The sequence below is a fragment of the Pristiophorus japonicus genome, chromosome 5 (genome assembly GCF_044704955.1).
Source record: "Pristiophorus japonicus isolate sPriJap1 chromosome 5, sPriJap1.hap1, whole genome shotgun sequence".
NCBI classification, from domain to species: domain Eukaryota; kingdom Metazoa; phylum Chordata; class Chondrichthyes; family Pristiophoridae; genus Pristiophorus; species Pristiophorus japonicus.
The window spans coordinates 263599361-263625665 of NC_091981.1; the positions used below are offsets into that span (position 1 = coordinate 263599361).

The 26305-nt window shown below is 46.8% G+C and overlaps 12 non-coding genes across 12 annotated transcripts; all 12 read left to right on the plus strand.

Moving 5' to 3' along the window:
* Nucleotides 1–1912: 1912 nt before the first annotated feature.
* trnak-uuu (transfer RNA lysine (anticodon UUU)) lies at nucleotides 1913–1985 on the plus strand. The gene has a single exon. It is a non-coding gene; the product is annotated as a tRNA-Lys (tRNA).
* Nucleotides 1986–4033: 2048 nt separating this feature from the next.
* trnak-uuu (transfer RNA lysine (anticodon UUU)) lies at nucleotides 4034–4106 on the plus strand. Its single transcript has one exon. It is a non-coding gene; the product is annotated as a tRNA-Lys (tRNA).
* Nucleotides 4107–6154: 2048 nt separating this feature from the next.
* trnak-uuu (transfer RNA lysine (anticodon UUU)) lies at nucleotides 6155–6227 on the plus strand. The gene has a single exon. It is a non-coding gene; the product is annotated as a tRNA-Lys (tRNA).
* Nucleotides 6228–8261: 2034 nt separating this feature from the next.
* Nucleotides 8262–8334, plus strand: trnak-uuu (transfer RNA lysine (anticodon UUU)). The gene has a single exon. It is a non-coding gene; the product is annotated as a tRNA-Lys (tRNA).
* A 2048-nt stretch (nucleotides 8335–10382) lies between these two features.
* Nucleotides 10383–10455, plus strand: trnak-uuu (transfer RNA lysine (anticodon UUU)). The gene has a single exon. It is a non-coding gene; the product is annotated as a tRNA-Lys (tRNA).
* Nucleotides 10456–12503: 2048 nt separating this feature from the next.
* Nucleotides 12504–12576, plus strand: trnak-uuu (transfer RNA lysine (anticodon UUU)). The gene has a single exon. It is a non-coding gene; the product is annotated as a tRNA-Lys (tRNA).
* A 2048-nt stretch (nucleotides 12577–14624) lies between these two features.
* Nucleotides 14625–14697, plus strand: trnak-uuu (transfer RNA lysine (anticodon UUU)). The gene has a single exon. It is a non-coding gene; the product is annotated as a tRNA-Lys (tRNA).
* A 2048-nt stretch (nucleotides 14698–16745) lies between these two features.
* On the plus strand, nucleotides 16746–16818 carry trnak-uuu (transfer RNA lysine (anticodon UUU)). Its single transcript has one exon. It is a non-coding gene; the product is annotated as a tRNA-Lys (tRNA).
* Nucleotides 16819–18866: 2048 nt separating this feature from the next.
* On the plus strand, nucleotides 18867–18939 carry trnak-uuu (transfer RNA lysine (anticodon UUU)). Its single transcript has one exon. It is a non-coding gene; the product is annotated as a tRNA-Lys (tRNA).
* A 2048-nt stretch (nucleotides 18940–20987) lies between these two features.
* trnak-uuu (transfer RNA lysine (anticodon UUU)) lies at nucleotides 20988–21060 on the plus strand. Its single transcript has one exon. It is a non-coding gene; the product is annotated as a tRNA-Lys (tRNA).
* Nucleotides 21061–23108: 2048 nt separating this feature from the next.
* Nucleotides 23109–23181, plus strand: trnak-uuu (transfer RNA lysine (anticodon UUU)). The gene has a single exon. It is a non-coding gene; the product is annotated as a tRNA-Lys (tRNA).
* A 2048-nt stretch (nucleotides 23182–25229) lies between these two features.
* trnak-uuu (transfer RNA lysine (anticodon UUU)) lies at nucleotides 25230–25302 on the plus strand. Its single transcript has one exon. It is a non-coding gene; the product is annotated as a tRNA-Lys (tRNA).
* Nucleotides 25303–26305: the final 1003 nt, after the last annotated feature.

The following is a 26305-nucleotide window of genomic DNA, read 5'->3' on the forward strand; positions in this document are numbered from 1 at the left end:
CTCCGAGCCCAGGGTTCAAATCCCTGCTGGGGGGTGCTTTTAAATCATGATTCTCAACTCCACTTTCATGCAGTACCATAAAACACTCGGGGTCGAAATTCGGTACCGCTGTTTGTGAGGTGTTGATTTTACCGCCGAACGTTAGGTGCAGGATGACATCACCACACTGGTGGCGTTAACCGGCGCAGCGTTAACTCTTGGCACCTCTGCCAAAGAACCAACTGAATTTCTGCGCAGGTGTGGACGCCGCTTACCGTCGAAGGTCGGCCTTTGCCGCACTTTAGCCACCTCCCGCTCGCAGTAACAGGTGACGGTAGGAACTGAATTTCGACCCCGAGCATTTCATAATTATCATAGGAACAGAAGTAAACCATTTACCGCCCTCGAGCCTGTTCCACCATTTATTCAGATCACGGCTGATCTGTTTATAGAAACATAGAAACATAGAAAGTACGTGCAGGCTTAGGCCTTTCAGCCCTTCGAGCCTGCACCACCATTCAATATGATCATGGCTGATCATGTAACTTCAGAACCCCATTCCTGCTTTTTCTCCATATCTCTTGATCCCTTTCGCCGTAAGGGCCACATCTAACTCCCTTTTGAATATATCTAACAAATTGGCCTCAACAACTTTCTGTGGTAGAGAATTCCACAGGTTCACAATTCTCTGAGTAAAGAAGTTTCTCCACATCTCGGTCCTAAATGGCTAACCCCTTATCCTTCACATGAGGAAAAACATTTTTCAGAAGCGAGTGGTTAGGATCTGGAATTCACTGAGGAAGGGATGTTGGAGGCAGATTCAACTGTGACCTTCAAAATTGAATTAGATAAGTACCTGAAGAAAAAAAAATTGGAGGGCGGGGTGCTTGGAGGCTGGAGGTCCTGTGCCAAAACCTCTGGGTACATGTCCTATCAGAGTTGGCAAACTTAGTCCTGGCTCACAAGTAGTGGTCACAACTGGGAACTCACCTGCTGAAACAGGCCTCTTAAAGGGAACAGCTTCATCATCCCTCTCATGCATTTTGCTTCAAACATTAATAGGTTTTACAAGGTAGGCTCCAGTGGTTGCTTTTTTTTGTTTTTTCGGCCGGCGTCGTTACTGTTGATTTTGACAATGTGCCTCACAAAGGGGTAAGGATTGGTGTTCCTTCGAGGCTGCCAGTCACACTACATTATTAAAATGAGGAAGAGGAATTAGTAAGCGAGCAACAAATGCAGGTACAATAACACTAAGCATTTTTACTGCACCAGTATTACCCCAGGGACAACTCTCCCCTGGGTAAGAGGAGTCCGCTTCACAAGGTAGGTTGCCATTTTGAGCATCCATTTGAAATTCTCATTCTGAATTTTGAGAGCTGGCCCACAAGTAATAGTCACACGTGGAGTACTGTCTAATGATTCTCACCCACCCACAGACTTAAACATCCACACATCTCATGCACACACGCACACCATCATCATCATCATCATCATTGGCAGTGTCTTGAAATCGAGGAAGAATTGCTTCCACTTTAAAAGTGAGTTCTCAGGTGAATGTACAGTCCAATACGGGAATGACAGTCTCTGTCACAGGTGGGACACAGTCGTTGAAGGAAAAGGTGGGTGGGGAGTCTGGTTTGCCGCACGCTCCTTCCTCTGTCTGCGCTTGTTTTCTGGATGCTCTCGGTGACGAGACTCGGGGTGCTCAGCGCCCTCCTGGAGGCTCTTCCTCCACTTCGGGCGATCTTTGACCAGAATAGTTAGTATCAGTAATGGTGACCATATAATTAATGTATTGTCATAAAAGTCAATTTTGTCAGCGTGACTTCCGAGTGTAACATAGCCAAGTTCCTCGTTAGTACAGTGATCAATATTCCTGCCTATCATACAGGAGACTGGGATTTAATTCTGCGATGGGCAAAGTTTGAGCAGAGCCCGGATAGCTCAGTCGGTAGAGCATCAGACTTTTAATCTGAGGGCCCAGGGTTCAAGTCCCTGTTCGGGCGTTGCTTTTAAATCGTGAATCTCAACTCCACTTTCATGCAGTACAATAAAACACTCGGGGTCGAAATTCGGTACCGCCGTTTGTGAGGAGGTGATTTTACCGCCGAGCGTTAGGTGCAGCATGACATCACCACACTGGTGGCGTTAACCGGCGCAGCGTTAGCTATTGGCACCTCTGCCAAAGAACCAACTGAATTTCTGCGCAGGTGTGGACGCCGCTTACCATCGAAGGTCGGCATTTGCCGTACGTTAGCCGCCTCCCGCTCGCAGTAACAGGTGGTGGTAGAAACTGAATTTCGACCCCGAGCATTTCATAATTATCATAGGAATAGAAGTCAACCATTTACCGCCCTCGAGCCTGTTCCACCATTTATTCAGATCACGGCTGATCTGTGACCCAACTCTGTTTATAGAAACATAGAAACATAGAAAGTAGGTGCAGGTGTAGGCCTTTCAGCCCTTCGAGCCTGCACCACCATTCAATATGATCATGGCTGATCATGTAACTTCAGTACCCCATTCCTGCTTTTTCTCCATATCTCTTGATCCCTTTTGCCGTAAGGGCCACATCTAACTCCCTTTTGAATATATCTAACAAATTGGCCTCAACAACTTTCTGTGGTAGAGAATTCCACAGGTTCACAATTCTCTGAGTAAAGAAGTTTCTCCACATCTCGGTCCTAAATGGCTAACCCCTTATCCTTAACATGAGAAAAAACATTTTTAAGCAGCGAGTGGTTAGGATCTGGAATTCACTGAGGAAGGGATGTTGGAGGCAGATTCAACTGTGACCTTCAAAATTGAATTAGATAAGTACCTGAAGGAAAACAAATTGCAGGGCTACGGGGAAAGGGCGGGGGAGTGGGTCTAGCTGAAGTGTTCTTGCAGAGAGCCGGCACGGGCTCGACAGGCCGTATGGTCTCCTGCTGTGCTGTAACCATTCTATGATTCTATATAAATATAGGAGATGGGGGAAAACTGCTGTTTGACTGGGCGGGGTGCTTGGAGGCTGGAGGTCCTGTGCCAACACCTCTGGGTACATGTCCCATCAGAGTTGGCAACCTTAGTCCTGGATCACAAGTAGTGGTCACAACTGGGAACTCACCTGCTGAAACAGGCCTCTTAAAGGGAACAGCTTCATCATCCCTCTCATGCATTTTGCTTCAAACATAAATAGGTTTTACAAGGTAGGCTCCAGTGGTTGCTTTTTTTTGTTTTTTCGGCCGGCGTCGTTACTGTTGATTTTGACAATGTGTCTCACAAAGGGGTAAGGATTGGTGTTCCTTCGAGGCTGCCAGTCACACTACATTATTAAAATGAGGAAGAGGAATTAGTAAGCGAGCAACAAATGCAGGTACAATAACACTGAGCATTTTTACTGCACCAGTATTACCCCAGGGACAACTCTCCCCTGGGTAAGAGGAGTCCGCTTCATAAGGTAGGTTGCCATTTTGAGCATCCATTTGAAATTCTCATTCTGAATTTTGAGAGCTGGCCCACAAGTAATAGTCACACGTGGAGTACTGTCTAATGATTCTCACCCACCCACAGACTTAAACATCCACACATCTCATGCACACACGCACACCATCATCATCATCATCATCATTGGCAGTGTCTTGAAATCGAGGAAGAATTGCTTCCACTTTAAAAGTGAGTTCTCAGGTGAATGTACAGTCCAATACGGGAATTACAGTCTCTGTCACAGGTGGGACAGACAGTCGTTGAAGGAAAGGGTGGGTGGGGAGTCTGGTTTGCCGCACGCTCCTTCCTCTGTCTGCGCTTGTTTTCTGGATGCTCTCGGTGATGAGACTCGGGGTGCTCAGCGCCCTCCTGGAGGCTCTTCCTCCACTTCGGGCGATCTTTGACCAGAATAGTTAGTATCAGTAATGGTGACCATATAATTAATGTATTGTCATAAAAGTCAATTTTGTCAGCGTGACTTCCGAGTGTAACATAGCCAAGTTCCTCGTTAGTACAGTGATCAATATTCCTGCCAATCATACAGAAGACTGGGATTTAATTCTGCGATGGGCAAAGTTTGAGCAGAGCCCGGATAGCTCAGTCGGTAGAGCATCAGACTTTTAATCTGAGGGCCCAGGGTTCAAGTCCCTGTTCGGGCGTTGCTTTTAAATCGTGAATCTCAACTCCATTTTCATGCAGTATCATAAAACACTCGGGGTCGAAATTCAGGACCGCCGTTTGTGAGGAGGTGATTTTACCGCCGAGCGTTAGGTGCAGGATGACATCACCACACTGGTGGCGTTAACCGGCGCAGCGTTAGCTATTGGCACCTCTGCCAAAGAACCAACTGAATTTCTGCGCAGGTGTGGACGCCGCTTACCATCGAAGGTCGGCATTTGCCGTACGTTAGCCGCCTCCCGCTCGCATTAACAGGTGGTGGTAGAAACTGAATTTCAACCCCGAGCATTTCATAATTATCATAGGAATAGAAGTCAACCATTTACCGCCCTCGAGCCTGTTCCACCATTTATTCAGATCATGGCTGATCTGTGACCCAACTCTGTTTATAGAAACATAGAAACATAGAAAGTAGGTGCAGGCGTAGGCCTTTCAGCCCTTCGAGCCTGCACCACCATTCAATATGATCATGGCTGATCATGTAACTTCAGTACCCCATTCCTGCTTTTTCTCCATATCTCTTGATCCCTTTTGCCGTAAGGGCCACATCTAACTCCCTTTTGAATATATCTAACAAATTGGCCTCAACAACTTTCTGTGGTAGAGAATTCCACAGGTTCACAATTCTCTGAGTAAAGAAGTTTCTCCACATCTCGGTCCTAAATGGCTAACCCCTTATCCTTCACATGAGAAAAAACATTTTTAAGCAGCGAGTGGTTAGGATCTGGAATTCACTGAGGAAGGGATGTTGGAGGCAGATTCAACTGTGACCTTCAAAATTGAATTAGATAAGTACCTGAAGGAAAACAAATTGCAGGGCTACGGGGAAAGGGCGGGGGAGTGGGTCTAGCTGAAGTGTTCTTGCAGAGAGCCGGCACGGGCTCGACAGGCCGTATGGTCTCCTGCTGTGCTGTAACCATTCTATGATTCTATATAAATATAGGAGATGGGGGAAAACTGCTGTTTGACTGGGCGGGGTGCTTGGAGGCCGGAGGTCCTGTGCCAACACCTCTGGGTACATGTCCCATCAGAGTTGGCAACCTTAGTCCTGGATCACAAGTAGTGGTCACAACTGGGAACTCACCTGCTGAAACAGGCCTCTTAAAGGGAACAGCTTCATCATCCCTCTCATGCATTTTGCTTCAAACATAAATAGGTTTTACAAGGTAGGCTCCAGTGGTTGCTTTTTTTTGTTTTTTCGGCCGGCGTCGTTACTGTTGATTTTGACAATGTGTCTCACAAAGGGGTAAGGATTGGTGTTCCTTCGAGGCTGCCAGTCACACTACATTATTAAAATGAGGAAGAGGAATTAGTAAGCGAGCAACAAATGCAGGTACAATAACACTGAGCATTTTTACTGCACCAGTATTACCCCAGGGACAACTCTCCCCTGGGTAAGAGGGGTCCGCTTCACAAGGTCGGTTGCCATTTTGAGCATCCATTTGAAATTCTCATTCTGAATTTTGAGAGCTGGCCCACAAGTAATAGTCACACGTGGAGTACTGTCTAATGATTCTCACCCACCCACAGACTTAAACATCCACACATCTCATGCACACACGCACACCATCATCATCATCATCATCATTGGCAGTGTCTTGAAATCGAGGAAGAATTGCTTCCACTTTAAAAGTGAGTTCTCAGGTGAATGTACAGTCCAATACGGGAATTACAGTCTCTGTCACAGGTGGGACAGACAGTCGTTGAAGGAAAGGGTGGGTGGGGAGTCTGGTTTGCCGCACGCTCCTTCCTCTGTCTGCGCTTGTTTTCTGGATGCTCTCGGTGACGAGACTCGGGGTGCTCAGCGCCCTCCTGGAGGCTCTTCCTCCACTTCGGGCGATCTTTGACCAGAATAGTTAGTATCAGTAATGGTGACCATATAATTAATGTATTGTCATAAAAGTCAATTTTGTCAGCGTGACTTCCGAGTGTAACATAGCCAAGTTCCTCGTTAGTTCAGTGATCAATATTCCTGCCTATCATACAGAAGACTGGGATTTAATTCTGCGATGGGCAATGTTTGAGCAGAGCCCGGATAGCTCAGTCGGTAGAGCATCAGACTTTTAATCTGAGGGCCCAGGGTTCAAGTCCCTGTTCGGGCGTTGCTTTTAAATCGTGAATCTCAACTCCACTTTCATGCAGTACCATAAAACACTCGGGGTCGAAATTCAGGACCGCCGTTTGTGAGGAGGTGATTTTACCGCCGAGCGTTAGGTGCAGGATGACATCACCACACTGGTGGCGTTAACCGGCGCAGCGTTAGCTATTGGCACCTCTGCCAAAGAACCAACTGAATTTCTGCGCAGGTGTTGCTTACCATCGAAGGTCGGCATTTGCCGTACGTTAGCCGCCTCCCGCTCGCAGTAACAGGTGGTGGTAGAAACTGAATTTCGACCCCGAGCATTTCATAATTATCATAGGAATAGAAGTCAACCATTTACCGCCCTCCAGCCTGTTCCACCATTTATTCAGATCACGGCTGATCTGTGACCCAACTCTGTTTATAGAAACATAGAAAGTAGGTGCAGGCGTAGGCCTTTCAGCCCTTCGAGCCTGCACCACCATTCAATATGATCATGGCTGATCATGTAACTTCAGTACCCCATTCCTGCTTTTTCTCCATATCTCTTGATCCCTTTTGCCGTAAGGGCCACATCTAACTCCCTTTTGAATATATCTAACAAATTGGCCTCAACAACTTTCTGTGGTAGAGAATTCCACAGGTTCACAATTCTCTGAGTAAAGAAGTTTCTCCACATCTCGGTCCTAAATGGCTAACCCCTTATCCTTAACATGAGAAAAAACATTTTTAAGCAGCGAGTGGTTAGGATCTGGAATTCACTGAGGAAGGGATGTTGGAGGCAGATTCAACTGTGACCTTCAAAATTGAATTAGATAAGTACCTGAAGGAAAACAAATTGCAGGGCTACGGGGAAAGGGCGGGGGAGTGGGTCTAGCTGAAGTGTTCTTGCAGAGAGCCGGCACGGGCTCGACAGGCCGTATGGTCTCCTGCTGTGCTGTAACCATTCTATGATTCTATATAAATATAGGAGATGGGGGAAAACTGCTGTTTGACTGGGCGGGGTGCTTGGAGGCTGGAGGTCCTGTGCCAACACCTCTGGGTACATGTCCCATCAGAGTTGGCAACCTTAGTCCTGGATCACAAGTAGTGGTCACAACTGGGAACTCACCTGCTGAAACAGGCCTCTTAAAGGGAACAGCTTCATCATCCCTCTCATGCATTTTGCTTCAAACATAAATAGGTTTTACAAGGTAGGCTCCAGTGGTTGCTTTTTTTTGTTTTTTCGGCTGGCGTCGTTACTGTTGATTTTGACAATGTGTCTCACAAAGGGGTAAGGATTGGTGTTCCTTCGAGGCTGCCAGTCACACTACATTATTAAAATGAGGAAGAGGAATTAGTAAGCGAGCAACAAATGCAGGTACAATAACACTGAGCATTTTTACTGCACCAGTATTACCCCAGGGACAACTCTCCCCTGGGTAAGAGGAGTCCGCTTCACAAGGTAGGTTGCCATTTTGAGCATCCATTTGAAATTCTCATTCTGAATTTTGAGAGCTGGCCCACAAGTAATAGTCACACGTGGAGTACTGTCCAATGATTCTCACCCACCCACAGACTTAAACATCCACATACCTCATGCACACATGCACACCATCATCATCATCATCATCATTGGCAGTGTCTTGAAATCGAGGAAGAATTGCTTCCACTTTAAAAGTGAGTTCTCAGGTGAATGTACAGTCCAATACGGGAATTACAGTCTCTGTCACAGGTGGGACAGACAGTCGTTGAAGGAAAGGGTGGGTGGGGAGTCTGGTTTGCCGCACGCTCCTTCCTCTGTCTGCGCTTGTTTTCTGGATGCTCTCGGTGACGAGACTCGGGGTGCTCAGCGCCCTCCTGGAGGCTCTTCCTCCACTTCGGGCGATCTTTGACCAGAATAGTTAGTATCAGTAATGGTGACCATATAATTAATGTATTGTCATAAAAGTCAATTTTGTCAGCGTGACTTCCGAGTGTAACATAGCCAAGTTCCTCGTTAGTTCAGTGATCAATATTCCTGCCTATCATACAGAAGACTGGGATTTAATTCTGCGATGGGCAATGTTTGAGCAGAGCCCGGATAGCTCAGTCGGTAGAGCATCAGACTTTTAATCTGAGGGCCCAGGGTTCAAGTCCCTGTTCGGGCGTTGCTTTTAAATCGTGAATCTCAACTCCACTTTCATGCAGTACCATAAAACACTCGGGGTCGAAATTCGGTACCACCGTTTGTGAGCAGGTGATTTTACCGCCGAGCGTTAGGTGCAGGATGACATCACCACACTGGTGGCGTTAACCGGCGCAGCGTTAGCTATTGGCACCTCTGCCAAAGAACCAACTGAATTTCTGCGCAGGTGTGGACGCCGCTTACCATCGAAGGTCGGCATTTGCCGTACGTTAGCCGCCTCCCGCTCGCAGTAACAGGTGGTGGTAGAAACTGAATTTCGACCCCGAGCATTTCATAATTATCATAGGAATAGAAGTCAACCATTTACCGCCCTCGAGCCTGTTCCACCATTTATTCAGATCACGGCTGATCTGTGACCCAACTCTGTTTATAGAAACATAGAAACATAGAAAGTAGGTGCAGGCGTAGGCCTTTCAGCCCTTCGAGCCTGCACCACCATTCAATATGATCATGGCTGATCATGTAACTTCAGTACCCCATTCCTGCTTTTTCTCCATATCTCTTGATCCCTTTTGCCGTAAGGGCCACATCTAACTCCCTTTTGAATATATCTAACAAATTGGCCTCAACAACTTTCTGTGGTAGAGAATTCCACAGGTTCACAATTCTCTGAGTAAAGAAGTTTCTCCACATCTCGGTCCTAAATGGCTAACCCCTTATCCTTAACATGAGAAAAAACATTTTTAAGCAGCGAGTGGTTAGGATCTGGAATTCACTGAGGAAGGGATGTTGGAGGCAGATTCAACTGTGACCTTCAAAATTGAATTAGATAAGTACCTGAAGGAAAACAAATTGCAGGGCTACGGGGAAAGGGCGGGGGAGTGGGTCTAGCTGAAGTGTTCTTGCAGAGAGCCGGCACGGGCTCGACAGGCCGTATGGTCTCCTGCTGTGCTGTAACCATTCTATGATTCTATATAAATATAGGAGATGGGGGAAAACTGCTGTTTGACTGGGCGGGGTGCTTGGAGGCTGGAGGTCCTGTGCCAACACCTCTGGGTACATGTCCCATCAGAGTTGGCAACCTTAGTCCTGGATCACAAGTAGTGGTCACAACTGGGAACTCACCTGCTGAAACAGGCCTCTTAAAGGGAACAGCTTCATCATCCCTCTCATGCATTTTGCTTCAAACATAAATAGGTTTTACAAGGTAGGCTCCAGTGGTTGCTTTTTTTTGTTTTTTCGGCCGGCGTCGTTACTGTTGATTTTGACAATGTGTCTCACAAAGGGGTAAGGATTGGTGTTCCTTCGAGGCTGCCAGTCACACTACATTATTAAAATGAGGAAGAGGAATTAGTAAGCGAGCAACAAATGCAGGTACAATAACACTGAGCATTTTTACTGCACCAGTATTACCCCAGGGACAACTCTCCCCTGGGTAAGAGGAGTCCGCTTCATAAGGTAGGTTGCCATTTTGAGCATCCATTTGAAATTCTCATTCTGAATTTTGAGAGCTGGCCCACAAGTAATAGTCACACGTGGAGTACTGTCTAATGATTCTCACCCACCCACAGACTTAAACATCCACACATCTCATGCACACACGCACACCATCATCATCATCATCATCATTGGCAGTGTCTTGAAATCGAGGAAGAATTGCTTCCACTTTAAAAGTGAGTTCTCAGGTGAATGTACAGTCCAATACGGGAATGACAGTCTCTGTCACAGGTGGGACAGACAGTCGTTGAAGGAAAGGGTGGGTGGGGAGTCTGGTTTGCCGCACGCTCCTTCCTCTGTCTGCGCTTGTTTTCTGGATGCTCTCGGTGATGAGACTCGGGGTGCTCAGCGCCCTCCTGGAGGCTCTTCCTCCACTTCGGGCGATCTTTGACCAGAATAGTTAGTATCAGTAATGGTGACCATATAATTAATGTATTGTCATAAAAGTCAATTTTGTCAGCGTGACTTCCGAGTGTAACATAGCCAAGTTCCTCGTTAGTACAGTGATCAATATTCCTGCCAATCATACAGAAGACTGGGATTTAATTCTGCGATGGGCAAAGTTTGAGCAGAGCCCGGATAGCTCAGTCGGTAGAGCATCAGACTTTTAATCTGAGGGCCCAGGGTTCAAGTCCCTGTTCGGGCGTTGCTTTTAAATCGTGAATCTCAACTCCACTTTCATGCAGTATCATAAAACACTCGGGGTCGAAATTCAGGACCGCCGTTTGTGAGGAGGTGATTTTACCGCCGAGCGTTAGGTGCAGGATGACATCACCACACTGGTGGCGTTAACCGGCGCAGCGTTAGCTATTGGCACCTCTGCCAAAGAACCAACTGAATTTCTGCGCAGGTGTGGACGCCGCTTACCATCGAAGGTCGGCATTTGCCGTACGTTAGCCGCCTCCCGCTCGCATTAACAGGTGGTGGTAGAAACTGAATTTCAACCCCGAGCATTTCATAATTATCATAGGAATAGAAGTCAACCATTTACCGCCCTCGAGCCTGTTCCACCATTTATTCAGATCATGGCTGATCTGTGACCCAACTCTGTTTATAGAAACATAGAAACATAGAAAGTAGGTGCAGGCGTAGGCCTTTCAGCCCTTCGAGCCTGCACCACCATTCAATATGATCATGGCTGATCATGTAACTTCAGTACCCCATTCCTGCTTTTTCTCCATATCTCTTGATCCCTTTTGCCGTAAGGGCCACATCTAACTCCCTTTTGAATATATCTAACAAATTGGCCTCAACAACTTTCTGTGGTAGAGAATTCCACAGGTTCACAATTCTCTGAGTAAAGAAGTTTCTCCACATCTCGGTCCTAAATGGCTAACCCCTTATCCTTCACATGAGAAAAAACATTTTTAAGCAGCGAGTGGTTAGGATCTGGAATTCACTGAGGAAGGGATGTTGGAGGCAGATTCAACTGTGACCTTCAAAATTGAATTAGATAAGTACCTGAAGGAAAACAAATTGCAGGGCTACGGGGAAAGGGCGGGGGAGTGGGTCTAGCTGAAGTGTTCTTGCAGAGAGCCGGCACGGGCTCGACAGGCCGTATGGTCTCCTGCTGTGCTGTAACCATTCTATGATTCTATATAAATATAGGAGATGGGGGAAAACTGCTGTTTGACTGGGCGGGGTGCTTGGAGGCTGGAGGTCCTGTGCCAACACCTCTGGGTACATGTCCCATCAGAGTTGGCAACCTTAGTCCTGGATCACAAGTAGTGGTCACAACTGGGAACTCACCTGCTGAAACAGGCCTCTTAAAGGGAACAGCTTCATCATCCCTCTCATGCATTTTGCTTCAAACATAAATAGGTTTTACAAGGTAGGCTCCAGTGGTTGCTTTTTTTTGTTTTTTCGGCCGGCGTCGTTACTGTTGATTTTGACAATGTGTCTCACAAAGGGGTAAGGATTGGTGTTCCTTCGAGGCTGCCAGTCACACTACATTATTAAAATGAGGAAGAGGAATTAGTAAGCGAGCAACAAATGCAGGTACAATAACACTGAGCATTTTTACTGCACCAGTATTACCCCAGGGACAACTCTCCCCTGGGTAAGAGGAGTCCGCTTCACAAGGTAGGTTGCCATTTTGAGCATCCATTTGAAATTCTCATTCTGAATTTTGAGAGCTGGCCCACAAGTAATAGTCACACGTGGAGTACTGTCTAATGATTCTCACCCACCCACAGACTTAAACATCCACACATCTCATGCACACACGCACACCATCATCATCATCATCATCATTGGCAGTGTCTTGAAATCGAGGAAGAATTGCTTCCACTTTAAAAGTGAGTTCTCAGGTGAATGTACAGTCCAATACGGGAATGACAGTCTCTGTCACAGGTGGGACAGACAGTCGTTGAAGGAAAGGGTGGGTGGGGAGTCTGGTTTGCCGCACGCTCCTTCCTCTGTCTGCGCTTGTTTTCTGGATGCTCTCGGTGACGAGACTCGGGGTGCTCAGCGCCCTCCTGGAGGCTCTTCCTCCACTTCGGGCGATCTTTGACCAGAATAGTTAGTATCAGTAATGGTGACCATATAATTAATGTATTGTCATAAAAGTCAATTTTGTCAGCGTGACTTCCGAGTGTAACATAGCCAAGTTCCTCGTTAGTTCAGTGATCAATATTCCTGCCTATCATACAGGAGACTGGGATTTAATTCTGCGATGGGCAAAGTTTGAGCAGAGCCCGGATAGCTCAGTCGGTAGCGCATCAGACTTTTAATCTGAGGGCCCAGGGTTCAAGTCCCTGTTCGGGCGTTGCTTTTAAATCGTGAATCTCAACTCCACTTTCATGCAGTATCATAAAACACTCGGGGTCGAAATTCAGGACCGCCGTTTGTGAGGAGGTGATTTTACCGCCGAGCGTTAGGTGCAGGATGACATCACCACACTGGTGGCGTTAACCGGCGCAGCGTTAGCTATTGGCACCTCTGCCAAAGAACCAACTGAATTTCTGCGCAGGTGTGGACGCTGCTTACCATCGAAGGTCGGCATTTGCCGTACGTTAGCCGCCTCCCGCTCGCAGTAACAGGTGGTGGTAGAAACTGAATTTCGACCCCGAGCATTTCATAATTATCATAGGAATAGAAGTCAACCATTTACCGCCCTCGAGCCTGTTCCACCATTTATTCAGATCATGGCTGATCTGTGACCCAACTCTGTTTATAGAAACATAGAAACATAGAAAGTAGGTGCAGGCGTAGGCCTTTCAGCCCTTCGAGCCTGCACCACCATTCAATATGATCATGGCTGATCATGTAACTTCAGTACCCCATTCCTGCTTTTTCTCCATATCTCTTGATCCCTTTTGCCGTAAGGGCCACATCTAACTCCCTTTTGAATATATCTAACAAATTGGCCTCAACAACTTTCTGTGGTAGAGAATTCCACAGGTTCACAATTCTCTGAGTAAAGAAGTTTCTCCACATCTCGGTCCTAAATGGCTAACCCCTTATCCTTCACATGAGAAAAAACATTTTTAAGCAGCGAGTGGTTAGGATCTGGAATTCACTGAGGAAGGGATGTTGGAGGCAGATTCAACTGTGACCTTCAAAATTGAATTAGATAAGTACCTGAAGGAAAACAAATTGCAGGGCTACGGGGAAAGGGCGGGGGAGTGGGTCTAGCTGAAGTGTTCTTGCAGAGAGCCGGCACGGGCTCGACAGGCCGTATGGTCTCCTGCTGTGCTGTAACCATTCTATGATTCTATATAAATATAGGAGATGGGGGAAAACTGCTGTTTGACTGGGCGGGGTGCTTGGAGGCTGGAGGTCCTGTGCCAACACCTCTGGGTACATGTCCCATCAGAGTTGGCAACCTTAGTCCTGGATCACAAGTAGTGGTCACAACTGGGAACTCACCTGCTGAAACAGGCCTCTTAAAGGGAACAGCTTCATCATCCCTCTCATGCATTTTGCTTCAAACATAAATAGGTTTTACAAGGTAGGCTCCAGTGGTTGCTTTTTTTTGTTTTTTCGGCCGGCGTCGTTACTGTTGATTTTGACAATGTGTCTCACAAAGGGGTAAGGATTGGTGTTCCTTCGAGGCTGCCAGTCACACTACATTATTAAAATGAGGAAGAGGAATTAGTAAGCGAGCAACAAATGCAGGTACAATAACACTGAGCATTTTTACTGCACCAGTATTACCCCAGGGACAACTCTCCCCTGGGTAAGAGGAGTCCGCTTCACAAGGTAGGTTGCCATTTTGAGCATCCATTTGAAATTCTCATTCTGAATTTTGAGAGCTGGCCCACAAGTAATAGTCACACGTGGAGTACTGTCTAATGATTCTCACCCACCCACAGACTTAAACATCCACACATCTCATGCACACACGCACACCATCATCATCATCATCATCATTGGCAGTGTCTTGAAATCGAGGAAGAATTGCTTCCACTTTAAAAGTGAGTTCTCAGGTGAATGTACAGTCCAATACGGGAATGACAGTCTCTGTCACAGGTGGGACAGACAGTCGTTGAAGGAAAGGGTGGGTGGGGAGTCTGGTTTGCCGCACGCTCCTTCCTCTGTCTGCGCTTGTTTTCTGGATGCTCTCGGTGACGAGACTCGGGGTGCTCAGCGCCCTCCTGGAGGCTCTTCCTCCACTTCGGGCGATCTTTGACCAGAATAGTTAGTATCAGTAATGGTGACCATATAATTAATGTATTGTCATAAAAGTCAATTTTGTCAGCGTGACTTCCGAGTGTAACATAGCCAAGTTCCTCGTTAGTTCAGTGATCAATATTCCTGCCTATCATACAGGAGACTGGGATTTAATTCTGCGATGGGCAAAGTTTGAGCAGAGCCCGGATAGCTCAGTCGGTAGAGCATCAGACTTTTAATCTGAGGGCCCAGGGTTCAAGTCCCTGTTCGGGCGTTGCTTTTAAATCGTGAATCTCAACTCCACTTTCATGCAGTATCATAAAACACTCGGGGTCGAAATTCAGGACCGCCGTTTGTGAGGAGGTGATTTTACCGCCGAGCGTTAGGTGCAGGATGACATCACCACACTGGTGGCGTTAACCGGCGCAGCGTTAGCTATTGGCACCTCTGCCAAAGAACCAACTGAATTTCTGCGCAGGTGTGGACGCTGCTTACCATCGAAGGTCGGCATTTGCCGTACGTTAGCCGCCTCCCGCTCGCATTAACAGGTGGTGGTAGAAACTGAATTTCAACCCCGAGCATTTCATAATTATCATAGGAATAGAAGTCAACCATTTACCGCCCTCGAGCCTGTTCCACCATTTATTCAGATCATGGCTGATCTGTGACCCAACTCTGTTTATAGAAACATAGAAACATAGAAAGTAGGTGCAGGCGTAGGCCTTTCAGCCCTTCGAGCCTGCACCACCATTCAATATGATCATGGCTGATCATGTAACTTCAGTACCCCATTCCTGCTTTTTCTCCATATCTCTTGATCCCTTTTGCCGTAAGGGCCACATCTAACTCCCTTTTGAATATATCTAACAAATTGGCCTCAACAACTTTCTGTGGTAGAGAATTCCACAGGTTCACAATTCTCTGAGTAAAGAAGTTTCTCCACATCTCGGTCCTAAATGGCTAACCCCTTATCCTTCACATGAGAAAAAACATTTTTAAGCAGCGAGTGGTTAGGATCTGGAATTCACTGAGGAAGGGATGTTGGAGGCAGATTCAACTGTGACCTTCAAAATTGAATTAGATAAGTACCTGAAGGAAAACAAATTGCAGGGCTACGGGGAAAGGGCGGGGGAGTGGGTCTAGCTGAAGTGTTCTTGCAGAGAGCCGGCACGGGCTCGACAGGCCGTATGGTCTCCTGCTGTGCTGTAACCATTCTATGATTCTATATAAATATAGGAGATGGGGGAAAACTGCTGTTTGACTGGGCGGGGTGCTTGGAGGCTGGAGGTCCTGTGCCAACACCTCTGGGTACATGTCCCATCAGAGTTGGCAACCTTAGTCCTGGATCACAAGTAGTGGTCACAACTGGGAACTCACCTGCTGAAACAGGCCTCTTAAAGGGAACAGCTTCATCATCCCTCTCATGCATTTTGCTTCAAACATAAATAGGTTTTACAAGGTAGGCTCCAGTGGTTGCTTTTTTTTGTTTTTTCGGCCGGCGTCGTTACTGTTGATTTTGACAATGTGTCTCACAAAGGGGTAAGGATTGGTGTTCCTTCGAGGCTGCCAGTCACACTACATTATTAAAATGAGGAAGAGGAATTAGTAAGCGAGCAACAAATGCAGGTACAATAACACTGAGCATTTTTACTGCACCAGTATTACCCCAGGGACAACTCTCCCCTGGGTAAGAGGAGTCCGCTTCATAAGGTAGGTTGCCATTTTGAGCATCCATTTGAAATTCTCATTCTGAATTTTGAGAGCTGGCCCACAAGTAATAGTCACACGTGGAGTACTGTCTAATGATTCTCACCCACCCACAGACTTAAACATCCACACATCTCATGCACACACGCACACCATCATCATCATCATCATCATTGGCAGTGTCTTGAAATCGAGGAAGAATTGCTTCCACTTTAAAAGTGAGTTCTCAGGTGAATGTACAGTCCAATACGGGAATGACAGTCTCTGTCACAGGTGGGACAGACAGTCGTTGAAGGAAAGGGTGGGTGGGGAGTCTGGTTTGCCGCACGCTCCTTCCTCTGTCTGCGCTTGTTTTCTGGATGCTCTCGGTGATGAGACTCGGGGTGCTCAGCGCCCTCCTGGAGGCTCTTCCTCCACTTCGGGCGATCTTTGACCAGAATAGTTAGTATCAGTAATGGTGACCATATAATTAATGTATTGTCATAAAAGTCAATTTTGTCAGCGTGACTTCCGAGTGTAACATAGCCAAGTTCCTCGTTAGTACAGTGATCAATATTCCTGCCAATCATACAGAAGACTGGGATTTAATTCTGCGATGGGCAAAGTTTGAGCAGAGCCCGGATAGCTCAGTCGGTAGAGCATCAGACTTTTAATCTGAGGGCCCAGGGTTCAAGTCCCTGTTCGGGCGTTGCTTTTAAATCGTGAATCTCAACTCCACTTTCATGCAGTATCATAAAACACTCGGGGTCGAAATTCAGGACCGCCGTTTGTGAGGAGGTGATTTTACCGCCGAGCGTTAGGTGCAGGATGACATCACCACACTGGTGGCGTTAACCGGCGCAGCGTTAGCTATTGTCACCTCTGCCAAAGAACCAACTGAATTTCTGCGCAGGTGTGGACGCCGCTTACCATCGAAGGTCGGCATTTGCCGTACGTTAGCCGCCTCCCGCTCGCATTAACAGGTGGTGGTAGAAACTGAATTTCAACCCCGAGCATTTCATAATTATCATAGGAATAGAAGTCAACCATTTACCGCCCTCGAGCCTGTTCCACCATTTATTCAGATCATGGCTGATCTGTGACCCAACTCTGTTTATAGAAACATAGAAACATAGAAAGTAGGTGCAGGCGTAGGCCTTTCAGCCCTTCGAGCCTGCACCACCATTCAATATGATCATGGCTGATCATGTAACTTCAGTACCCCATTCCTGCTTTTTCTCCATATCTCTTGATCCCTTTTGCCGTAAGGGCCACATCTAACTCCCTTTTGAATATATCTAACAAATTGGCCTCAACAACTTTCTGTGGTAGAGAATTCCACAGGTTCACAATTCTCTGAGTAAAGAAGTTTCTCCACATCTCGGTCCTAAATGGCTAACCCCTTATCCTTAACATGAGAAAAAACATTTTTAAGCAGCGAGTGGTTAGGATCTGGAATTCACTGAGGAAGGGATGTTGGAGGCAGATTCAACTGTGACCTTCAAAATTGAATTAGATAAGTACCTGAAGGAAAACAAATTGCAGGGCTACGGGGAAAGGGCGGGGGAGTGGGTCTAGCTGAAGTGTTCTTGCAGAGAGCCGGCACGGGCTCGACAGGCCGTATGGTCTCCTGCTGTGCTGTAACCATTCTATGATTCTATATAAATATAGGAGATGGGGGAAAACTGCTGTTTGACTGGGCGGGGTGCTTGGAGGCTGGAGGTCCTGTGCCAACACCTCTGGGTACATGTCCCATCAGAGTTGGCAACCTTAGTCCTGGATCACAAGTAGTGGTCACAACTGGGAACTCACCTGCTGAAACAGGCCTCTTAAAGGGAACAGCTTCATCATCCCTCTCATGCATTTTGCTTCAAACATAAATAGGTTTTACAAGGTAGGCTCCAGTGGTTGCTTTTTTTTGTTTTTTCGGCCGGCGTCGTTACTGTTGATTTTGACAATGTGTCTCACAAAGGGGTAAGGATTGGTGTTCCTTCGAGGCTGCCAGTCACACTACATTATTAAAATGAGGAAGAGGAATTAGTAAGCGAGCAACAAATGCAGGTACAATAACACTGAGCATTTTTACTGCACCAGTATTACCCCAGGGACAACTCTCCCCTGGGTAAGAGGAGTCCGCTTCACAAGGTAGGTTGCCATTTTGAGCATCCATTTGAAATTCTCATTCTGAATTTTGAGAGCTGGCCCACAAGTAATAGTCACACGTGGAGTACTGTCTAATGATTCTCACCCACCCACAGACTTAAACATCCACACATCTCATGCACACACGCACACCATCATCATCATCATCATCATTGGCAGTGTCTTGAAATCGAGGAAGAATTGCTTCCACTTTAAAAGTGAGTTCTCAGGTGAATGTACAGTCCAATACGGGAATTACAGTCTCTGTCACAGGTGGGACAGACAGTCGTTGAAGGAAAGGGTGGGTGGGGAGTCTGGTTTGCCGCACGCTCCTTCCTCTGTCTGCGCTTGTTTTCTGGATGCTCTCGGTGACGAGACTCGGGGTGCTCAGCGCCCTCCTGGAGGCTCTTCCTCCACTTCGGGCGATCTTTGACCAGAATAGTTAGTATCAGTAATGGTGACCATATAATTAATGTATTGTCATAAAAGTCAATTTTGTCAGCGTGACTTCCGAGTGTAACATAGCCAAGTTCCTCGTTAGTTCAGTGATCAATATTCCTGCCTATCATACAGAAGACTGGGATTTAATTCTGCGATGGGCAATGTTTGAGCAGAGCCTGGATAGCTCAGTCGGTAGAGCATCAGACTTTTAATCTGAGGGCCCAGGGTTCAAGTCCCTGTTCGGGCGTTGCTTTTAAATCGTGAATCTCAACTCCACTTTCATGCAGTACCATAAAACACTCGGGGTCGAAATTCGGTACCACCGTTTGTGAGGAGGTGATTTTACCGCCGAGCGTTAGGTGCAGGATGACATCACCACACTGGTGGCGTTAACCGGCGCAGCGTTAGCTATTGGCACCTCTGCCAAAGAACCAACTGAATTTCTGCGCAGGTGTGGACGCCGCTTACCATCGAAGGTCGGCATTTGCCGTACGTTAGCCGCCTCCCGCTCGCAGTAACAGGTGGTGGTAGAAACTGAATTTCGACCCCGAGCATTTCATAATTATCATAGGAATAGAAGTCAACCATTTACCGCCCTCGAGCCTGTTCCACCATTTATTCAGATCACGGCTGATCTGTGACCCAACTCTGTTTATAGAAACATAGAAACATAGAAAGTAGGTGCAGGCGTAGGCCTTTCAGCCCTTCGAGCCTGCACCACCATTCAATATGATCATGGCTGATCATGTAACTTCAGTACCCCATTCCTGCTTTTTCTCCATATCTCTTGATCCCTTTTGCCGTAAGGGCCACATCTAACTCCCTTTTGAATATATCTAACAAATTGGCCTCAACAACTTTCTGTGGTAGAGAATTCCACAGGTTCACAATTCTCTGAGTAAAGAAGTTTCTCCACATCTCGGTCCTAAATGGCTAACCCCTTATCCTTAACATGAGAAAAAACATTTTTAAGCAGCGAGTGGTTAGGATCTGGAATTCACTGAGGAAGGGATGTTGGAGGCAGATTCAACTGTGACCTTCAAAATTGAATTAGATAAGTACCTGAAGGAAAACAAATTGCAGGGCTACGGGGAAAGGGCGGGGGAGTGGGTCTAGCTGAAGTGTTCTTGCAGAGAGCCGGCACGGGCTCGACAGGCCGTATGGTCTCCTGCTGTGCTGTAACCATTCTATGATTCTATATAAATATAGGAGATGGGGGAAAACTGCTGTTTGACTGGGCGGGGTGCTTGGAGGCTGGAGGTCCTGTGCCAACACCTCTGGGTACATGTCCCATCAGAGTTGGCAACCTTAGTCCTGGATCACAAGTAGTGGTCACAACTGGGAACTCACCTGCTGAAACAGGCCTCTTAAAGGGAACAGCTTCATCATCCCTCTCATACATTTTGCTTCAAACATAAATAGGTTTTACAAGGTAGGCTCCAGTGGTTGCTTTTTTTTGTTTTTTCGGCCGGCGTCGTTACTGTTGATTTTGACAATGTGTCTCACAAAGGGGTAAGGATTGGTGTTCCTTCGAGGCTGCCAGTCACACTACATTATTAAAATGAGGAAGAGGAATTAGTAAGCGAGCAACAAATGCAGGTACAATAACACTGAGCATTTTTACTGCACCAGTATTACCCCAGGGACAACTCTCCCCTGGGTAAGAGGAGTCCGCTTCACAAGGTAGGTTGCCATTTTGAGCATCCATTTGAAATTCTCATTCTGAATTTTGAGAGCTGGCCCACAAGTAATAGTCACACGTGGAGTACTGTCCAATGATTCTCACCCACCCATAGACTTAAACATCCACATACCTCATGCACACATGCACACCATCATCATCATCATCATCATTGGCAGTGTCTTGAAATCGAGGAAGAATTGCTTCCACTTTAAAAGTGAGTTCTCAGGTGAATGTACAGTCCAATACGGGAATTACAGTCTCTGTCACAGGTGGGACAGACAGTCGTTGAAGGAAAGGGTGGGTGGGGAGTCTGGTTTGCCGCACGCTCCTTCCTCTGTCTGCGCTTGTTTTCTGGATGCTCTCGGTGACGAGACTCGGGGTGCTCAGCGCCCTCCTGGAGGCTCTTCCTCCACTTCGGGCGATCTTTGACCAGAATAGTTAGTATCAGTAATGGTGACCATATAATTAATGTATTGTCATAAAAGTCAATTTTGTCAGCGTGACTTCCGAGTGTAACATAGCCAAGTTCCTCGTTAGTTCAGTGATCAATATTCCTGCCTATCATACAGAAGACTGGGATTTAATTCTGCGATGGGCAATGCTTGAGCAGAGCCCGGATAGCTCAGTCGGTAGAGCATCAGACTTTTAATCTGAGGGCCCAGGGTTCAAGTCCCTGTTCGGGCGTTGCTTTTAAATCGTGAATCTCAACTCCACTTTCATGCAGTACCATAAAACACTCGGGGTCGAAATTCAGGACCGCCGTTTGTGAGGAGGTGATTTTACCGCCGAGCGTTAGGTGCAGGATGACATCACCACACTGGTGGCGTTAACCGGCGCAGCGTTAGCTATTGGCACCTCTGCCAAAGAACCAACTGAATTTCTGCGCAGGTGTGGACGCCGCTTACCATCGAAGGTCGGCATTTGCCGTACGTTAGCCGCCTCCCGCTCGCAGTAACAGGTGGTGGTAGAAACTGAATTTCGACCCCGAGCATTTCATAATTATCATAGGAATAGAAGTCAACCATTTACCGCCCTGGAGCCTGTTCCACCATTTATTCAGATCATGGCTGATCTGTGACCCAACTCTGTTTATAGAAACATAGAAACATAGAAAGTAGGTGCAGGCGTAGGCCTTTCAGCCCTTCGAGCCTGCACCACCATTCAATATGATCATGGCTGATCATGTAACTTCAGTACCCCATTCCTGCTTTTTCTCCATATCTCTTGATCCCTTTTGCCGTAAGGGCCACATCTAACTCCCTTTTGAATATATCTAACAAATTGGCCTCAACAACTTTCTGTGGTAGAGAATTCCACAGGTTCACAATTCTCTGAGTAAAGAAGTTTCTCCACATCTCGGTCCTAAATGGCTAACCCCTTATCCTTCACATGAGAAAAAACATTTTTAAGCAGCGAGTGGTTAGGATCTGGAATTCACTGAGGAAGGGATGTTGGAGGCAGATTCAACTGTGACCTTCAAAATTGAATTAGATAAGTACCTGAAGGAAAACAAATTGCAGGGCTACGGGGAAAGGGCGGGGGAGTGGGTCTAGCTGAAGTGTTCTTGCAGAGAGCCGGCACGGGCTCGACAGGCCGTATGGTCTCCTGCTGTGCTGTAACCATTCTATGATTCTATATAAATATAGGAGATGGGGGAAAACTGCTGTTTGACTGGGCGGGGTGCTTGGAGGCTGGAGGTCCTGTGCCAACACCTCTGGGTACATGTCCCATCAGAGTTGGCAACCTTAGTCCTGGATCACAAGTAGTGGTCACAACTGGGAACTCACCTGCTGAAACAGGCCTCTTAAAGGGAACAGCTTCATCATCCCTCTCATGCATTTTGCTTCAAACATAAATAGGTTTTACAAGGTAGGCTCCAGTGGTTGCTTTTTTTTGTTTTTTCGGCCGGCGTCATTACTGTTGATTTTGACAATGTGTCTCACAAAGGGGTAAGGATTGGTGTTCCTTCGAGGCTGCCAGTCACACTACATTATTAAAATGAGGAAGAGGAATTAGTAAGCGAGCAACAAATGCAGGTACAATAACACTGAGCATTTTTACTGCACCAGTATTACCCCAGGGACAACTCTCCCCTGGGTAAGAGGAGTCCGCTTCACAAGGTAGGTTGCCATTTTGAGCATCCATTTGAAATTCTCATTCTGAATTTTGAGAGCTGGCCCACAAGTAATAGTCACACGTGGAGTACTGTCTAATGATTCTCACCCACCCACAGACTTAAACATCCACACATCTCATGCACACACGCACACCATCATCATCATCATCATCATTGGCAGTGTCTTGAAATCGAGGAAGAATTGCTTCCACTTTAAAAGTGAGTTCTCAGGTGAATGTACAGTCCAATACGGGAATGACAGTCTCTGTCACAGGTGGGACAGACAGTCGTTGAAGGAAAGGGTGGGTGGGGAGTCTGGTTTGCCGCACGCTCCTTCCTCTGTCTGCGCTTGTTTTCTGGATGCTCTCGGTGACGAGACTCGGGGTGCTCAGCGCCCTCCTGGAGGCTCTTCCTCCACTTCGGGCGATCTTTGACCAGAATAGTTAGTATCAGTAATGGTGACCATATAATTAATGTATTGTCATAAAAGTCAATTTTGTCAGCGTGACTTCCGAGTGTAACATAGCCAAGTTCCTCGTTAGTTCAGTGATCAATATTCCTGCCTATCATACAGGAGACTGGGATTTAATTCTGCGATGGGCAAAGTTTGAGCAGAGCCCGGATAGCTCAGTCGGTAGAGCATCAGACTTTTAATCTGAGGGCCCAGGGTTCAAGTCCCTGTTCGGGCGTTGCTTTTAAATCGTGAATCTCAACTCCACTTTCATGCAGTATCATAAAACACTCGGGGTCGAAATTCAGGACCGCCGTTTGTGAGGAGGTGATTTTACCGCCGAGCGTTAGGTGCAGGATGACATCACCACACTGGTGGCGTTAACCGGCGCAGCGTTAGCTATTGGCACCTCTGCCAAAGAACCAACTGAATTTCTGCGCAGGTGTGGACGCCGCTTACCATCGAAGGTCGGCATTTGCCGTACGTTAGCCGCCTCCCGCTCGCATTAACAGGTGGTGGTAGAAACTGAATTTCAACCCCGAGCATTTCATAATTATCATAGGAATAGAAGTCAACCATTTACCGCCCTCGAGCCTGTTCCACCATTTATTCAGATCATGGCTGATCTGTGACCCAACTCTGTTTATAGAAACATAGAAACATAGAAAGTAGGTGCAGGCGTAGGCCTTTCAGCCCTTCGAGCCTGCACCACCATTCAATATGATCATGGCTGATCATGTAACTTCAGTACCCCATTCCTGCTTTTTCTCCATATCTCTTGATCCCTTTTGCCGTAAGGGCCACATCTAACTCCCTTTTGAATATATCTAACAAATTGGCCTCAACAACTTTCTGTGGTAGAGAATTCCACAGGTTCACAATTCTCTGAGTAAAGAAGTTTCTCCACATCTCGGTCCTAAATGGCTAACCCCTTATCCTTCACATGAGAAAAAACATTTTTAAGCAGCGAGTGGTTAGGATCTGGAATTCACTGAGGAAGGGATGTTGGAGGCAGATTCAACTGTGACCTTCAAAATTGAATTAGATAAGTACCTGAAGGAAAACAAATTGCAGGGCTACGGGGAAAGGGCGGGGGAGTGGGTCTAGCTGAAGTGTTCTTGCAGAGAGCCGGCACGGGCTCGACAGGCCGTATGGTCTCCTGCTGTGCTGTAACCATTCTATGATTCTATATAAATATAGGAGATGGGGGAAAACTGCTGTTTGACTGGGCGGGGTGCTTGGAGGCTGGAGGTCCTGTGCCAACACCTCTGGGTACATGTCCCATCAGAGTTGGCAACCTTAGTCCTGGATCACAAGTAGTGGTCACAACTGGGAACTCACCTGCTGAAACAGGCCTCTTAAAGGGAACAGCTTCATCATCCCTCTCATGCATTTTGCTTCAAACATAAATAGGTTTTACAAGGTAGGCTCCTGTGGTTGCTTTTTTTTGTTTTTTCGGCCGGCGTCGTTACTGTTGATTTTGACAATGTGTCTCACAAAGGGGTAAGGATTGGTGTTCCTTCGAGGCTGCCAGTCACACTACATTATTAAAATGAGGAAGAGGAATTAGTAAGCGAGCAACAAATGCAGGTACAATAACACTGAGCATTTTTACTGCACCAGTATTACCCCAGGGACAACTCTCCCCTGGGTAAGAGGAGTCCGCTTCACAAGGTAGGTTGCCATTTTGAGCATCCATTTGAAATTCTCATTCTGAATTTTGAGAGCTGGCCCACAAGTAATAGTCACACGTGGAGTACTGTCTAATGATTCTCACCCACCCACAGACTTAAACATCCACACATCTCATGCACACACGCACACCATCATCATCATCATCATCATTGGCAGTGTCTTGAAATCGAGGAAGAATTGCTTCCACTTTAAAAGTGAGTTCTCAGGTGAATGTACAGTCCAATACGGGAATGACAGTCTCTGTCACAGGTGGGACAGACAGTCGTTGAAGGAAAGGGTGGGTGGGGAGTCTGGTTTGCCGCACGCTCCTTCCTCTGTCTGCGCTTGTTTTCTGGATGCTCTCGGTGACGAGACTCGGGGTGCTCAGCGCCCTCCTGGAGGCTCTTCCTCCACTTCGGGCGATCTTTGACCAGAATAGTTAGTATCAGTAATGGTGACCATATAATTAATGTATTGTCATAAAAGTCAATTTTGTCAGCGTGACTTCCGAGTGTAACATAGCCAAGTTCCTCGTTAGTTCAGTGATCAATATTCCTGCCTATCATACAGAAGACTGGGATTTAATTCTGCGATGGGCAATGTTTGAGCAGAGCCCGGATAGCTCAGTCGGTAGAGCATCAGACTTTTAATCTGAGGGCCCAGGGTTCAAGTCCCTGTTCGGGCGTTGCTTTTAAATCGTGAATCTCAACTCCACTTTCATGCAGTACCATAAAACACTCGGGGTCGAAATTCGGTACCACCGTTTGTGAGCAGGTGATTTTACCGCCGAGCGTTAGGTGCAGGATGACATCACCACACTGGTGGCGTTAACCGGCGCAGCGTTAGCTATTGGCACCTCTGCCAAAGAACCAACTGAATTTCTGCGCAGGTGTTGCTTACCATCGAAGGTCGGCATTTGCCGTACGTTAGCCGCCTCCCGCTCGCAGTAACAGGTGGTGGTAGAAACTGAATTTCGACCCCGAGCATTTCATAATTATCATAGGAATAGAAGTCAACCATTTACCGCCCTCGAGCCTGTTCCACCATTTATTCAGATCACGGCTGATCTGTGACCCAACTCTGTTTATAGAAACATAGAAACATAGAAAGTAGGTGCAGGCGTAGGCCTTTCAGCCCTTCGAGCCTGCACCACCATTCAATATGATCATGGCTGATCATGTAACTTCAGTACCCCATTCCTGCTTTTTCTCCATATCTCTTGATCCCTTTTGCCGTAAGGGCCACATCTAACTCCCTTTTGAATATATCTAACAAATTGGCCTCAACAACTTTCTGTGGTAGAGAATTCCACAGGTTCACAATTCTCTGAGTAAAGAAGTTTCTCCACATCTCGGTCCTAAATGGCTAACCCCTTATCCTTAACATGAGAAAAAACATTTTTAAGCAGCGAGTGGTTAGGATCTGGAATTCACTGAGGAAGGGATGTTGGAGGCAGATTCAACTGTGACCTTCAAAATTGAATTAGATAAGTACCTGAAGGAAAACAAATTGCAGGGCTACGGGGAAAGGGCGGGGGAGTGGGTCTAGCTGAAGTGTTCTTGCAGAGAGCCGGCACGGGCTCGACAGGCCGTATGGTCTCCTGCTGTGCTGTAACCATTCTATGATTCTATATAAATATAGGAGATGGGGGAAAACTGCTGTTTGACTGGGCGGGGTGCTTGGAGGCT